This window comes from Electrophorus electricus, chromosome 21, assembly GCF_041902795.1.
Source record: "Electrophorus electricus isolate QZ-2024a chromosome 21, ASM4190279v1, whole genome shotgun sequence".
In the NCBI taxonomy this organism is placed as follows: Eukaryota; Metazoa; Chordata; class Actinopteri; order Gymnotiformes; family Gymnotidae; genus Electrophorus; species Electrophorus electricus.
Window position 1 is genome coordinate 12172683 of NC_137517.1, and position 14730 is coordinate 12187412.

General features: G+C 37.9%; 1 long non-coding RNA gene and 1 pseudogene across 1 annotated transcript in view; one reads left to right on the plus strand and one right to left on the minus strand.

The window, feature by feature from the left end:
* Window positions 1-14730, plus strand: part of LOC145652859 (uncharacterized) — a 185152-nt gene that overhangs the window by 99099 nt on the left and 71323 nt on the right. The gene's annotated exons all lie outside the window — the stretch shown is intronic.
* LOC145652841 (NLR family CARD domain-containing protein 3-like) overlaps window positions 1-14730 on the minus strand; it is a 260507-nt pseudogene that overhangs the window by 25947 nt on the left and 219830 nt on the right.

A 14730-nucleotide genomic window follows, 5' to 3' on the forward strand; every position in this document is an offset into this window, starting at 1 on the left:
GCATATTATCTGCACATTTATTATAAACATTTTCTTGTGGTTTAAAACAAAAGTGTGAAAAGAGAAAGGACTAAAACACAGGTCTGAAAGGGAACGACACCTTTACCAGACACACTCCTCAGCTTTATACAAAATGTCTGTGAAGCTTGGAGCCTCATTTAACCCCTGCCTGAACTCTGACCCCTGCAAGAGAAGGACTCTGCACCAATATTCCTCATCACACCAGACGGGGGCAGCAGGGAGTAACACTGCAGCAGGGGGTGTGTGCATTTATGAGGGTGATTGTTGTTGTGTGTGAGCAGGGGCTGCATGACATTCTGGAAGGTCACATCCAGGATCTAGCTGAGAAAGATGCTGCGCTAGCAGAGACCACATCAGAGCTGAATAATCTGGAATCTGATGTGGGCAAACTCATTCTACAGCTTGAGAACAGAAAGCAGCAGCTCCAGGTAGCAACCCGACGTTTCATTCAGTCAGACCAGGTGCAGGGCGGAGTTTAGTGTTTTTAACATACTAAAAATACACCTGATTCACAACTCATCTGATATAATGGACCAGTACTCTAAAGATTAAGACTAGGTTTAGTCTGGATGCAAAGAATGGTTCCTTAAGTTGAATTGACTCTATTGAATCTCACACTCTGAATTTGATGTTTATTTACTTTGTTCATGTTTATATTCAGACTAAGGAGCTAAACTAAGGTTTAGAAAGGGAAGTGATGCAACTAGTGCTGTCCTAGACAATAAAATGTATAATATAATTTACCCAACATAAGACATTTCTGATTATTTCAGTATAAGGGCTCTGATCCTTGTTTGGAGTCATTATTTCTAACTACTGGTTTCTCTGTGTTTATGATTGCACACACACATACAAGGAAGAGGATCCAATTGCAAGAGGTTTTATAGTGAAATCAAACAGATCAGAGGGGTCAGGCAGGTATTCGTAGTCCTGTTGATTCAAGGTCCATAACATGGGGCAGAGTCCAGGGGTGTCCAGGGGTCAGGCAGAAGTCGAAAACCAGAAAGACAAAACCATAACTGAACCACTTGGTATGCAAAATAAGGTTGGCAATACTTCATGACGTGAGTGTGAGGGAGGGGAGCTTAAGTAAGGGAGCAGTGATGAGAGAAACAATGATCAGGTGTGTGCTAGTATTCCAGTAAACCAGATTGGAGGCGTGTGTGGGAAGAGGTAGGCGTGGCAGTGCAGGGCTGAGCGTGATTCCTGGGGTTTGTAACACTCTGTCTCTCTGTGATGATCTTAGCTCATGTCTGGGCAGCTACAGGAGAGTGTGAGAGAAAGTCAGCTCCTGAAACAACGCCTGAGATACACAGAGGCCTTCACACATCCTACATACCAGATCCAAGGTACACTCTGCACTGTGGGACTGATGGGGTCTTTCATTTTTGTCAAACTACTCTTGCTAAGTTATTTTCAAAGTGAAAAACCAAATATAGATGTAACATATATCTATAACAACCTTGTAACCTGCTGCTAAAGATTTTTCTTATTTTAATACCCTGTACATAATTGTTTGCATTATAACTATCAAAAATGCTGTTGACAAAAATATAAGAAGCTCCTGATGTGGTTTTATCAGCAGTGGAGCAGCATATGTTGGAGATTCATGAACTGAAACCAACACTGCTGGAGACTATCAGGAGGACCCAGGACCTGTACAGACATCTGCAGGCCGCTGAGCGAGGTGCAAACACCAGTTCTACAACACGGGGACACAATCCAGAATTAGCCAAGCTATCCTCATTTACTAAAAATGTTCACTTGCGGAACCTGAAAAATCACGTCTTCCATTTCCACTTGAGAGTAGATGAAGATGGTGGTGAGTGTAATGATTTAATGAAGGTGTAACAAATGACTTCAGCAGAAAGATAATGACTTAATAGAATTTGTACAGTTACACCTGCAAGGTGTTTTAAGTGGCACCATTTAATGAAAGGTTGTCAGAAAACAGATGCACATTACAGAAATGACTGGAGGTGTGGAAGGTATACTTTTAATAACCTCTTTACCGTTACACATCGTTGTTTTGTTGTTTTGTGTTGTGTATTCATGTCACATTAATGCACTCTTGTTCATCTTGCTCTCGTAGCTTCAGTAAAGAAGGACCATTCTGGGAGGAACAGTGGCAGTGTGTGCAAGAGCAGCTTCAGATCAGTGATCAAAGCGTTGATCTGCTGCTCAGATCCTGCCCAGCCCTGCCTCTCCTCCAGGGCCCATGTTCATGGCCTCCACGTCCTGGTTCCACGTGAGAACTATGACACGCTGCTGGAACAGATGTGTGAGGGGAGGGGTCTGATCAGTCGCGCGAGTGAACTGATCCAGCAACGCCTGCAGACCCACGGCCGACATCACATGCAGGTCCACGTGAGCCCAAGCACGCGACACACAGATTCAATTGGTTAATCGTCACATTTCATGGATAATTTTCACTGAGCTGATTTTCCTATTTCAAATGGACCATTTGTCACTGACTGTGAGGATTATTGAAGGATAAAGAGGCCCAGCGGAGGGCGAGTGGGGAATATTCATCCTTCATGTCTGTTTCAGCCAGTGGACCAGAACCTGCTCAGAAGCCTCTTATACATCATCAATGTCACTCAGACAACTCTAGAAGAGGCCAGTAAACTGTTGACATCTTTATCAGATGTCTCTAAAGAACAGAACCACGACAGAGTAGGAGTTATTTACCACTTTTTGCATCTTTCATAAGTACCACACCAGTAAGAAGTGAAATTCATTTAGCTGTTAGCTAAGTCTATTTACTGGAAGAACTTCATATTGGACTAAATTATGTTTTTTTGATTGACACATACGAATAATATGATTATTTTGGATTTTTGCACATTTGTAAATTATTTATTTATTTATTTTTCTTTAGTTCTGCCATCCTCAAAACCTCAAAATGAAGAACAAGCTGAAGAAACCAAAAGTGGAGAAATCATATAAGATGAATAAGATGCTTTCAAAACACTACGGCGATTCAAACATTGAGCAACACTGACATTAAAATGATCTCCTGTGATTATTTTCTCTGTGATGGTCATATTCCACCCCTCTATCATCCATCAGTCTGTGCACCATCATACATTCACTCTTTCATTGTTGTTGTTTTTAGTAATTAAAATAAAATAAGTGTTGAAATAAAACTACATTCTGAGTATAGATTTTTTTCAAACTTATTGATGATTCTTCATTATGATTTAATTTTTTTACACCCTTACATACTAATAATTAAAAATTGGACAATTCCATGCAACATTTATTTATTAGAATGAATTTTGAATGTCCAAAAATAATAGCATTCTGCAGCAGTCAAGACAAACTTGCAAAAAGTCAGCAAGTTTATTTCTTTTAAAGATCCTTAAGAGACTCAAAATTATGCAAGTACAACAAAACTGTGCAAGTATAAAAGCAATGTAAGAAAAATAAATAAATTTAGCTAAATCAAAATAAATTCAACAATACCTCTTGATAGTTTTTCCTCATGTGAAACGCTTCTACATCACTAAATCAGAGTTTTGCAGTCTCAAAGTTATAGCTACTATAATAGTTTGCTAAATGAGTAGAAATTAAATAATTTTCACACATCAGGGACGTTTATTGCTACGCTAAATTCAGTATCATAAGTATCAAAGTGATCACAAGTCATAGTTAGAAACCACAATGAGGAAATAGTCTTTTTTATCCCTCTTACAACTGGGTTTAGGCTACAATTTATTATGTAGTGATTTAGATACAGTAAAATAAACAAGTGATAATATCAGGAGGGAAGCTTAAGCCTGACCAAGTATGTCTGGTTTAGTAAATGTGAATGTGTAGACCCGTAATATATTATTATTATTATTATTGTTATTATTAATTTAATTACCATCAAAGCAATTGCTTGGCATGTTTAAAAAGTATCTAGAATGCTAGTAAAGCTCTTCATTTGCTTGCTCACGTCTTTGCACAAAACACGTGTTCTTTTCATTCATAAAATAACAAAATATGCAAGCAAATGGATGTTACTCCTGTAGCAGGGGTGAATAAGGGACAAGACCCTCCTTTCTTAGAGTCCACAGATTCTGTTTGAAGAATGAAGAGTTAATGTCTTTGAGTGACAGCAATCCTCACCAAGGTGTGAAGGGGGAAGGGGAGGCGAAGCTATCAAATGACTTCACAACCAATGTCCAAGCACGAGCGGCGTGATTGGCAGCTGTTTCAACAAATAGAGGACGCTTAGATGAATACGCAGACACCTCACCTGCCTTATTTGTTTACCCACTACGTGAGTTTGAAATATGCGCACTGCTTTGTGTTCTAAGCCAGATGAAGTGTAGCACATGCGAGTGAAGCTGTTTGGCAAAACTGATACAGTAATCCATATTGTTTTTACTTAATTTGATTACCAATACTAAGGGACATCATGGAAAGGAACAGGCTTATTTTAGCTGAAGTTTATGTGGAGTTCTTTGGGTGCAGTTATAAGATGGAAGCTGAGAGACTGTTCAGTGGCTTCTAGCATGGATTAGCTTCAATGTTTGCATTGCAAAGGACTGGATATTTCCATTCACTGCTGAAAATATTCACAATCCTCCTACAAAATGTAAGTATACATGAGAAAGCATACTATTTCTTTACAGTATTACAGCACTATCCCAGCATAATCATTTAACATAATAACAATGAAGAATTTAATATTGTCTTTTAATAAGTGCATTGTACATTGAGCATTGTTGTGATGTTTTAGCAAAAAGAATATTGCACACTCAATGTATAGTGACTGATGACTTTGTGTGCATTTAGATGTCTAGGACACCTAGTAGAAAATGCTGTGCAGCTACTTGGTAATTTCATGTATATACTCAAGTGTTCAATTTATTAGACAAGACCCTGGTGAATCAGAATATGTAGAGCATGACTGAAAATGAATCTCCAGCATCAAAATACACATTCTAAACCCACAAAATAAAAGTCATTTTGGTTTTTTTGACATGTTCTTCTGTATTAGAGGAGCTCAACTAGAAAATAAATGAGGGGTAAATAAGTCTGGATGTGAATGACTGTCATGTCCCAAGTGTTTACATCAATGTGACTCCTGAATCATTGTACTATGTGTACAATTTCTGATAACTAGTATTAAAGTGATCAAGTACAAATCATTTGAAAACTTAAATCACTTAAAACTGGAGGTGCATGTACAGGCTAAGTATCCACTTCCAGACTTATTCAAACATTGACCAACTCTGACATTAAAATGATCTCCTGTCATTATTTTCTCTACGATGTTCATATTCCACCCCTCTATCACCCATCAGTCTGTGCACCATCATACATTCACTCTTTCATTGTTGTTGTTCGTAGTAATTAAAATAAATAACTGTTGAAATAAAACTACATCTGGAATGTTAGTCTCTTCAGCCTTTATTGTCTATTATAAGTAGAGCTGGGTGATTAAAACTAGATGTCTTCAGACTCATGGATGATTCTCGATTATGATTATATATATATATATATATATATATATATATATATATATATATATATATATATCCTTATGTAATAATTCTAAGAAAATGTATTATTAATTTTTAGTTATATCCATTCAAAAATACCTTTATTGATGTTTTTTCCTCATGTGAAATGTCACTACACTGTGCATCATTACATCAGGATTATAGCTACTATAACAGTTTATTAATTAGAAGAAATTAAATCATTTTCGCAAATCAGATGTTTATATACACAAACCACAACAAAGAAACAGTCTACTATTTCACCCTAAACACCCTCCTACTACTGGGTGCAGGCTACAATCTCTTATGTAGTGATTTAGATACAGTAAACTAAAATATGTAATAATAACACTAGGGAAGCTTAAAAGTGAAGGAACTGAACCAGTTAGGAAGACAAGCAAAACTGGTGTTAATAAGAAATGTTTTACCAGCCAAAGCATGTGCTTTTGTGAATATAAGGATGTCTATTTCACAGTGCAGGGTGAGGTAATAAAATGATATTGTACGCAGAAGAATATGGATGGTTGGCTTCAGCATAAAGCCTCAGAAGGCCTCTTTGACAGGCCTCTAGGGGCCTCAGTTGAGGGATCCTTGGTTCAAGGATGGGACATCCCAGCCCAGCACCGGAAGAAAGAATATGGGCATCTGGTGCTATGAAAAAGGATCACCAGAAGAAGCAATATGGGCACCTGGCGGTAGGAAATAAGATCGCCTTTTAAAAAAAAATAGAAGTAGTTTAGGTTGAACATAATGATACCAAGAACCAGTTGGTGTAAGTATTGAATATCAATTTGCATATATTGAATAATGTATGATTTGAACATAATAGTGTAAACCTGGAAAAGTATTATAAATGTCACGGGACGCCCCCCCCCCCCCCACACACACACACACAAGTCACATGGTACGGCCTGCCGTGTGCAGGGGGTTTAATGTTTGTAACCACGCCCTTTGTAATTGTATGCACCTGTATGGGGCTTAATGTCTTGTCTCTTTTGTCTATTTAAATCTCTGATAGTGTGTGTACTGTGTTGGTCATTGTTAGTCTGCTGTTAAATGTAAAATGCGTATGTAATCTTTGTTCAGTGTTACTAGAGTCTGTGTTTTGTTACGTGTATGAGTCATGTCTTTCCTTCATGTTGTATATGAGTGCCACTATTGTTGTTTGTGTCTTTTGTTAATAAACGCGTCACTTCATCGAGGGAATCTGTGCATCCTGCTCCACGCCCATCAGCACTCAGGCCAGCAGATTCGTTACAATAAAAAAATGTAAATGGTTATGTAAGTGTCCTTGAAGAAAATATATAAAGGTCATGCCCACCTGACACTGTTAGACATTCTCCGGACAATGCCTCGTTTGTAACATTCAATTTAGGAAAATCTATGAACACCATTAATTGGTGGCTGTACCACAGGGATCAATTGGATTGACTGGCAACGGACCCACGCCGTCAGCGGGACAAAGCACCAGCTGACGGACAACCCAAAGCTGCACTGTTCTGTGGGTCTGAATCCACACGCGCACTACCAAAGGTACTTAAATCCCTGTTAAAACATTCTGCATAGGTGGTATTCAGACCTGGTCCACAGAGCTTTGTAGTCAGGTTTTGGGGGTCTTAAGGGTGCAGACTGGGAATTGAAGGAGTGAGAATTGTTTGCTAAAAATATAAAATAACAAAAAATGGAGTAACAGTTAGAAAATCAACTGGTAAAAGTGAAAATAGTTTCACAAAAACTTACTGTAAAGGGAAATAGTGAAAAAAAAAAACAGTTGAATAAAGAAAGATAAAGTAAAGAAAAATGTGCAGTGAATAAAGAGAATAAAGAGAAATAAATAGAGCTCCAGAGAAAAAAAGCGCTGAAGAGATGAATGTTAACAGGTATGTTTGTTCCAGTTGTTTCTGTATAAATGTGACCACAACAAGTGAAGTAAAGAAAATGTGCAGAATAAAGAGAATAAAAGAATAAAAGAGAATAATGAGAATAAAATAATAAAAGAATAAAAAGAGAATAAAGAGATTAAAAGAATAAAGAGAAGAATAGTAGATCTCGTGAGTAAAGCAGCACTAAGAGAAAAGTGTTAAATGTTTTGTCTGTAAAAACTGTGTTTGTGTTGATGTGGCCATCGCGAGTTAACAGATTATCAACAATGACGTATTGTACGACGCATACCAGCATAACAGTTTTTTCTGGGTTATAATTAAGATTATTTTGGTTTGGTCGTTTAACAAAGCAAGTGAATGGATATGCAGACAGATCTGTCTAAACGTCATTAATAATATCTCATTATAAAATGCGTGCATGCAAAACATATAGACATTGTTTTAGTAATAAATATAAAGTAAATGATAGAGGTATCGTATATAAAACTGGTAACAGTTAAAGCAGTAGCGAGCATACATATGATGGACATTTTAAAATAGCAGCAATAGGAGAAGAGTAAAGTTAAAATATACAGGATAAGAAATTTAACCAGAGCGAGTGGCGGTTAATAGTATTTTTGGAACACTGAATATCTAATTTACCCAAGTAAGTTCTGGCTAAATCAATATTCAATAATCAATAAGCAGTTAAATCTAACAAAATAACTTAGAATCAAGTGAATAGATTTGCGACTAAAATAATCACATGGATAGCAATTTGTTAAATGAGATGCAGGGAGTGCAAATGCATTTTTGGCTTGAGAAAATATATAGAAACTCTGCAGGTGTGGCGTGTCGGAAATCGCTAGACTTAATAAATGTTAAATTGTATCGGCTGACTAAGTGACATAAATTGGATGAATAAGGAATAAGGAGGATTTGGAAAAGGGCTCTGTTGGCTGCAGTTGTTGTTTAGCCAAGTGCCTGTAAGAGCAACAGTTGGAGTGGAGCGCTTGCCATGGGGACCGTTTGAACCACCGCCAGCGCTGGATGATGGGAGGCGGTGTGTAGGGTTAAAGATTTGAATAATGACAGACAAGAGACAGGTTTACTGGGATAGAGGGCTGGCTACGTCCATATTGGTGAACAGAATTAACTCATTGAGCTCAGAGAATTGGAGGCAGACACCTGTGCAGAAAGCTACAACTGTAAGAAAAAAAGTATTACTGTGATGAATTCCACAGTGTGTCCTGATTGTTTTTATTGTACAGGAGGAAAAATGTGGGAAATTTCACAAGGAAATGTTGTAGGATTTGGATTATGGATTACACTGAACCTGTTATATTTCAACTTTTAACAATACCCATTATTTTGACAACTCCAATGGAACTTTTGTAGAACAAGACCTGGTTAATCATGCACGTCTCATGCAGAAATATGATGGTGTCGTAATTCCGGATGCTCATTGGGTATGTGGGGGTAAGAGTCATGTTGATTGTGTCATTTCCTATGGTTCCTGTACCTGAAGCTGTACTTCCCACACAACGATGCTTATCATTGTGTTCAGCAACGTGAGGCACCGAAGGGTAGTTTGGATGATAAAGTATCATTGATGCTATTGGAGTTCATAGGGGGGCTTCGGATTAATTTAAGGCTAGAAATCAAATTGCTGCGGGATCTGAATCAATTCTCTGGTGGTTTACTATAAACAAAACTATTGATTGGATAAATTACATATACTATAATCAGCATCATTTTATTAATTATACTGATGCACTAATAGCAGTGGCGGTGCAATTGGAAGCTATGTCATTAATGACCTGGCAAAATCGTATAGCTCTGGATAAGTTTTTGGCCGAGAGGGGAGGTGTATGTGTTCTGTTCGGAGAATCCTGCTGTAATTTTATTCCAAATAACAGTATTAACATAATTTATAAACTGAAGTAACTGTATAACCTAAGATATTTGTGTGATAATATAAGAAACCTTCGCCATGCCCAATGGATGTTGGCCACATAAGTAAGAAAAGAATGTTACAGGGCACGCAGTTAAATTCAATAGTTCATATTAGAAATAATAAACTAAAGTCACAACATTGTTAACATTTATATAAAACAATGACACATTAAATAGAGACAGCGGGACAATAGTTCGTGACAAAATCATGAAAGGGGGGAATGAGGTGATCAAATGTTTTGAGGCAAAGGAAAGGCCAAACGTTAATCTGTATTTTCATGAGACGATCTGTGATCTAATTAAAATAGGCTTTGAAGCTCCCTGTCACACGTGCAGAGTGGTGCAAGACTGTCTGAAAGCATAAAGATGAATAATGTTTCTGGGGTATCTTAAGGTCAGAGACCTTTTTGAGTCTATATGTGCAAAACAGAGGCTCTGATGCAGGTGGTTTCAAGGCCTCTGTATAAGTCTAAGGCAGATCACACTGGATTATTCCCATGAGAAATAAATTCATTAGTGTTGGAAAAGATCTCTGTTTTTAAAAGACTAGAAAGCTTCCATAAACTGTAAAATATGGTCTTTAGCACTTTTCTTATAGATGATTTCAGTCTTACATCAAATAGTGAATTCCACTACATGCACAATGCTACATTTTCAGGGTGGGCGTGGCCTGGGGTGATGGGAAGGTGGAGCCCAGTGTCATATCTTTTCATGGGGCCCAAAATCCCTGACGGCGCCCCTGAGTCAGCTTCAAAAGCTTCCACAACCAGCATTGCTCTAAGGGATTATTAAGAGTACACCACCCACTTTAATTAAGAGAACACCACCCATTTTAATTAAGAGTACACAACCCACTTTAATTAAGGGAACACCACCCACTTTAATGAAGAGTACACATAATTCAGCCTCTTTAAAACTGAGTGAATCTTAGCTCAACCAGCTGGAGTTTTGGACACACTATTTTGTCATCGATAAGATTTTATTGGGGTCCATTTTCCTGTTGAAGAGACTCTTGGTCAGAGTCAGATGGCTCAAACATGGAGCTAAACCTCACTGATCCTGCCAGCTGTTTCTCTCACGCAGCAAGCAGGATCAGTGTGGTTTAGCCCAATGTCTGAGCCATCTCTCACTAAGACTGGGATGTTTACATTGCCAGGGAGACACCACTATTAAACATTATGTGAACAATATGAATGTAAACATGTCACTAACATCTACACATGTGCACACAAACATATGCCTGTAGGGCACTATGCTTGTTCTCATCCTAATACCTTTTCACTTATGAGGTCATACTGACCTCAGCATGCAGAAACAACAGGCGATGACCCAGGTGTTCATTAATGCAAACCACAGGCTTTATAAAGCTAGGAGCCTCTCCCCTCTTTCTGTCCACAAATATCACACACCACAAGGCAGACGAGCACTGCTGGGCATATACAGTGCCTGGCCAAAAAAAAGGTCACACACTCTAAAATTTCGTTGGACCGCCTTTAGCTTTGATTATGGCATGCATTCACTGTGGCATTGTTTCCACAAGCTTCTGCAATGTCACAACATTTATTTCTGGCCAGAGTTGCATTAATTTTTCCCCAAGATCTTGAATAGATGATGGGAGATTTGGACTACTGCACAAAGTCTTCTCCAGCACATCCCAAAGATTCTCAGTGGGGTTCAGGTCTGGACTCTGTGGTGGCCAATCCATGTGTGAAAATGATGTCTCATGCTCCCTGAACCACTCTCTCACAATTTGAGCCCGACGAATCCTGGAATTGTCCGTGCCGTCAGGTAAGAAAAAATCCATTGATGGAATACCCTGGTCGTTCAGTATATTCAGGTAGTCAGCTGACCTTATTCTTTGGGCACATAACATTGCTGAACCTAGACCTGACCAACGGTAGCAACCCCAGATCATAGCATTGCCCCCACAGGTTTGTACAGTAAGCACTAGGCATGATGGGTGCATCACTTCAGCCGCCTCTCTTCTTACCCTGATGCGTCCATCACTCTGGAAGAGGGTAAATGTGGACTCATCAGACCACATTACCTTCTTCCATTGCTCCAGAGTCCGATCTTTATGCTCCCTATCAAATTGAAGCTATTTTTGCCAGTTAGCCTCACTGATAAGTGGTTTTCTTAAGGCTACACAGCTGTTTAGTCCCAATCCCTTGAGTTCCCTTCACACTTATATTCAGCTTTTCTATTGTAACACGCCTAGCTCTACATGATTAGGTAACATTGACATCATCTAACACATTCAGAATTAAGACTTTATGAATGAAAGACCCAGCAGGAATAAGCAAATTGCTTTTTGCTTATTGCTTGTCACACTGAATAATGTTGCATTGCTCTTCATTTAACACAATAAATCCAAGCAATGACTAAGAATTTGCACATTATTACAAACTAATACATTTTTATTTATTGTATTTTTTGAGTTGAAGATTGTTCCATTAACTGCTCTGACCAGATGTAGCCATTTCATTATCATGAGCCCCCACCCTCTTCTTGTGCATATAATATAATCTCTGTTAATCCCTTCTTGTATAAACTGGTATTTTCAGAGACTTGCAAGTGTTTTTGGGAACTGTAGGCAGTGAGTGGAATTAGTTGAGGTTGCAGTTTCCTTGTACTTGGTTCTGCTGATGGTGTGAGGTGCTCTTTGTGCTTTCTGGTGGGTTTGGCACGCTGTAAATCTGGGTCTGCAGGAGGGTGGAGCTCAGGTGCTGGAGGGTGGGGCCTGGATGTTTGGGGGTGGAGCACCCTCTTCACACTAGGAGGGGCCACTGCTGTGCTGGTCTGGGTTTATGGACTCTTTAGACTTCTAATCTGAGACATCACATCATCCTGAGACATCAACTATAACCTTGAGTGGAACGTATTTTTCCTAATAATGTAGCATCTAATAAATACAGAAACCGAGCAACATCTGTAAACAGGAAGGAGTCTGAGAAAAAAAAGGATCTGGTAAACAAAGACAGCAAAGAAGGTTTTCACGTGTCATCAGGATCTCATGAGGATATTCCTTGTGTAAGGTTGTGATTATATGAGGGTATTACCTGTGAAAGGTTGTGATCATACACATATATGAGGATATTACCTGTGTAAGGTTGTGATCATACACATATATGAGGATATTACCTGTGAAAGGTTGTGATCAAACACATATATGAGGATATTACCTGTGTAAGGTTGTGATCATATGAGGGTATTACCTGTGAAAGGTTGTGATCATACACATATATGAGGATATTACCTGTGTAATGATGTGATCATACACATATATGAGGATATTACCTGTGAAAGGTTGTGATCAAACACATATATGAGGATATTACCTGTGTAAGGTTGTGATCATACACATATATGAGGATATTACCTGTGTAAGGTTGTGATCATATGAGGGTATTACCTGTGAAAGGTTGTGATCATACACATATATGAGGATATTACCTGTGTAATGATGTGATCATACACATATATGAGGATATTACCTGTGAAAGGTTGTGATCATACACATACATGAGGATATTACCTGTGAAAGGTTGTGATCATACACATATATGAGGATATTACCTGTGAAAGGTTGTGATCATACACATATATGAGGATATTACCTGTGTAAGGTTGTGATCATACACATATATGAGGATATTACCTGTGTAAGGTTGTGATCATACACATATATGAGGATATTACCTGTGAAAGGTTGTGATCATACACATACATGAGTATATTACATGTGAAAGGTTGTGATCATACACAAATATGAGGATATTACCTGTGTAAGGATGTGATCATACACATATATGAGGATATTACCTGTGTAAGGTTGTGATCATACACATATATGAGGATGTTACCTGTGTAAGGTTGTGATCATATGAGGGTATTACCTGTGAAAGGTTGTGATCATACACATATATGAGGATATTACCTGTGTAAGGTTGTGATCATACACATATATGAGGATATTACCTGTGAAAGGTTGTGATCAAACACATATATGAGGATATTACCTGTGTAAGGTTGTGATCATACACATATATGAGGATATTACCTGTGTAAGGTTGTGATCATATGAGGATATTACCTGTGAAAGGTTGTGATCATACACATATATGAGGATATTACCTGTGTAATGATGTGATCATACACATATATGAGGATATTACCTGTGAAAGGTTGTGATCAAACTCATATATGAGGATATTACCTGTGTAAGGTTGTGTTCATACACATATATGAGGATATTACCTGTGTAAGGTTGTGATCATATGAGGGTATTACCTGTGAAAGGTTGTGATCATACACATATATGAGGATATTACCTGTGTAATGATGTGATCATACACATATATGAGGATATTACCTGTGAAAGGTTGTGATCATACACATATATGAGGATATTACCTGTGAAAGGTTGTGATTATACACATATATGAGGATATTACCTGTGTAAGGTTGTGATCATACACATATATGAGGATATTACCTGTGTAAGGTTGTGATCATACACATATATGAGGATATTACCTGTGTAAGGTTGTGTTCATACACATATATGAGGATATTATCTGTGTAAGGTTGTGATCATATGAGGGTATTACCTGTGAAAGGTTGTGATCATACACATATATGAGGATATTACCTGTGTAAGGTTGTGATCATACACATATATGAGGATATTATCTGTGTAAGTTTGTGATCATATGAGGGTATTACCTGTGAAAGGTTGTGATCATACACAAATATGAGGATATTACCTGTGTAAGGATGTGATCATACACATATATGAGGATATTACCTGTGAAAGGTTGTGATCATACACATATATGAGGATATTACCTGTGTAAGGTTGTGATCAAACACATATATGAGGATATTACCTGTGTAAGGTTGTGATCATACACATATATGAGGATGTTACCTGTGTAAGGTTGTGATCATATGAGGGTATTACCTGTGAAAGGTTGTGATCATACACATATATGAGGATATTACCTGTGTAAGGTTGTGATCATACACATATATGAGGATATTACCTGTGAAAGGTTGTGATCAAACACATATATGAGGATATTACCTGTGTAAGGTTGTGATCATATGAGGGTATTACCTGTGAAAGGTTGTGATCATACACATATATGAGGATATTACCTGTGTAATGATGTGATCATACACATATATGAGGATATTACCTGTGAAAGGTTGTGATCAAACACATATATGAGGATATTACCTGTGTAAGGTTGTGATCATACACATATATGAGGATATTACCTGTGTAAGGTTGTGATCATATGAGGGTATTACCTGTGAAAGGTTGTGATCATACACATATATGAGGATATTACCTGTGTAATGATGTGATCATACACATATATGAGGAT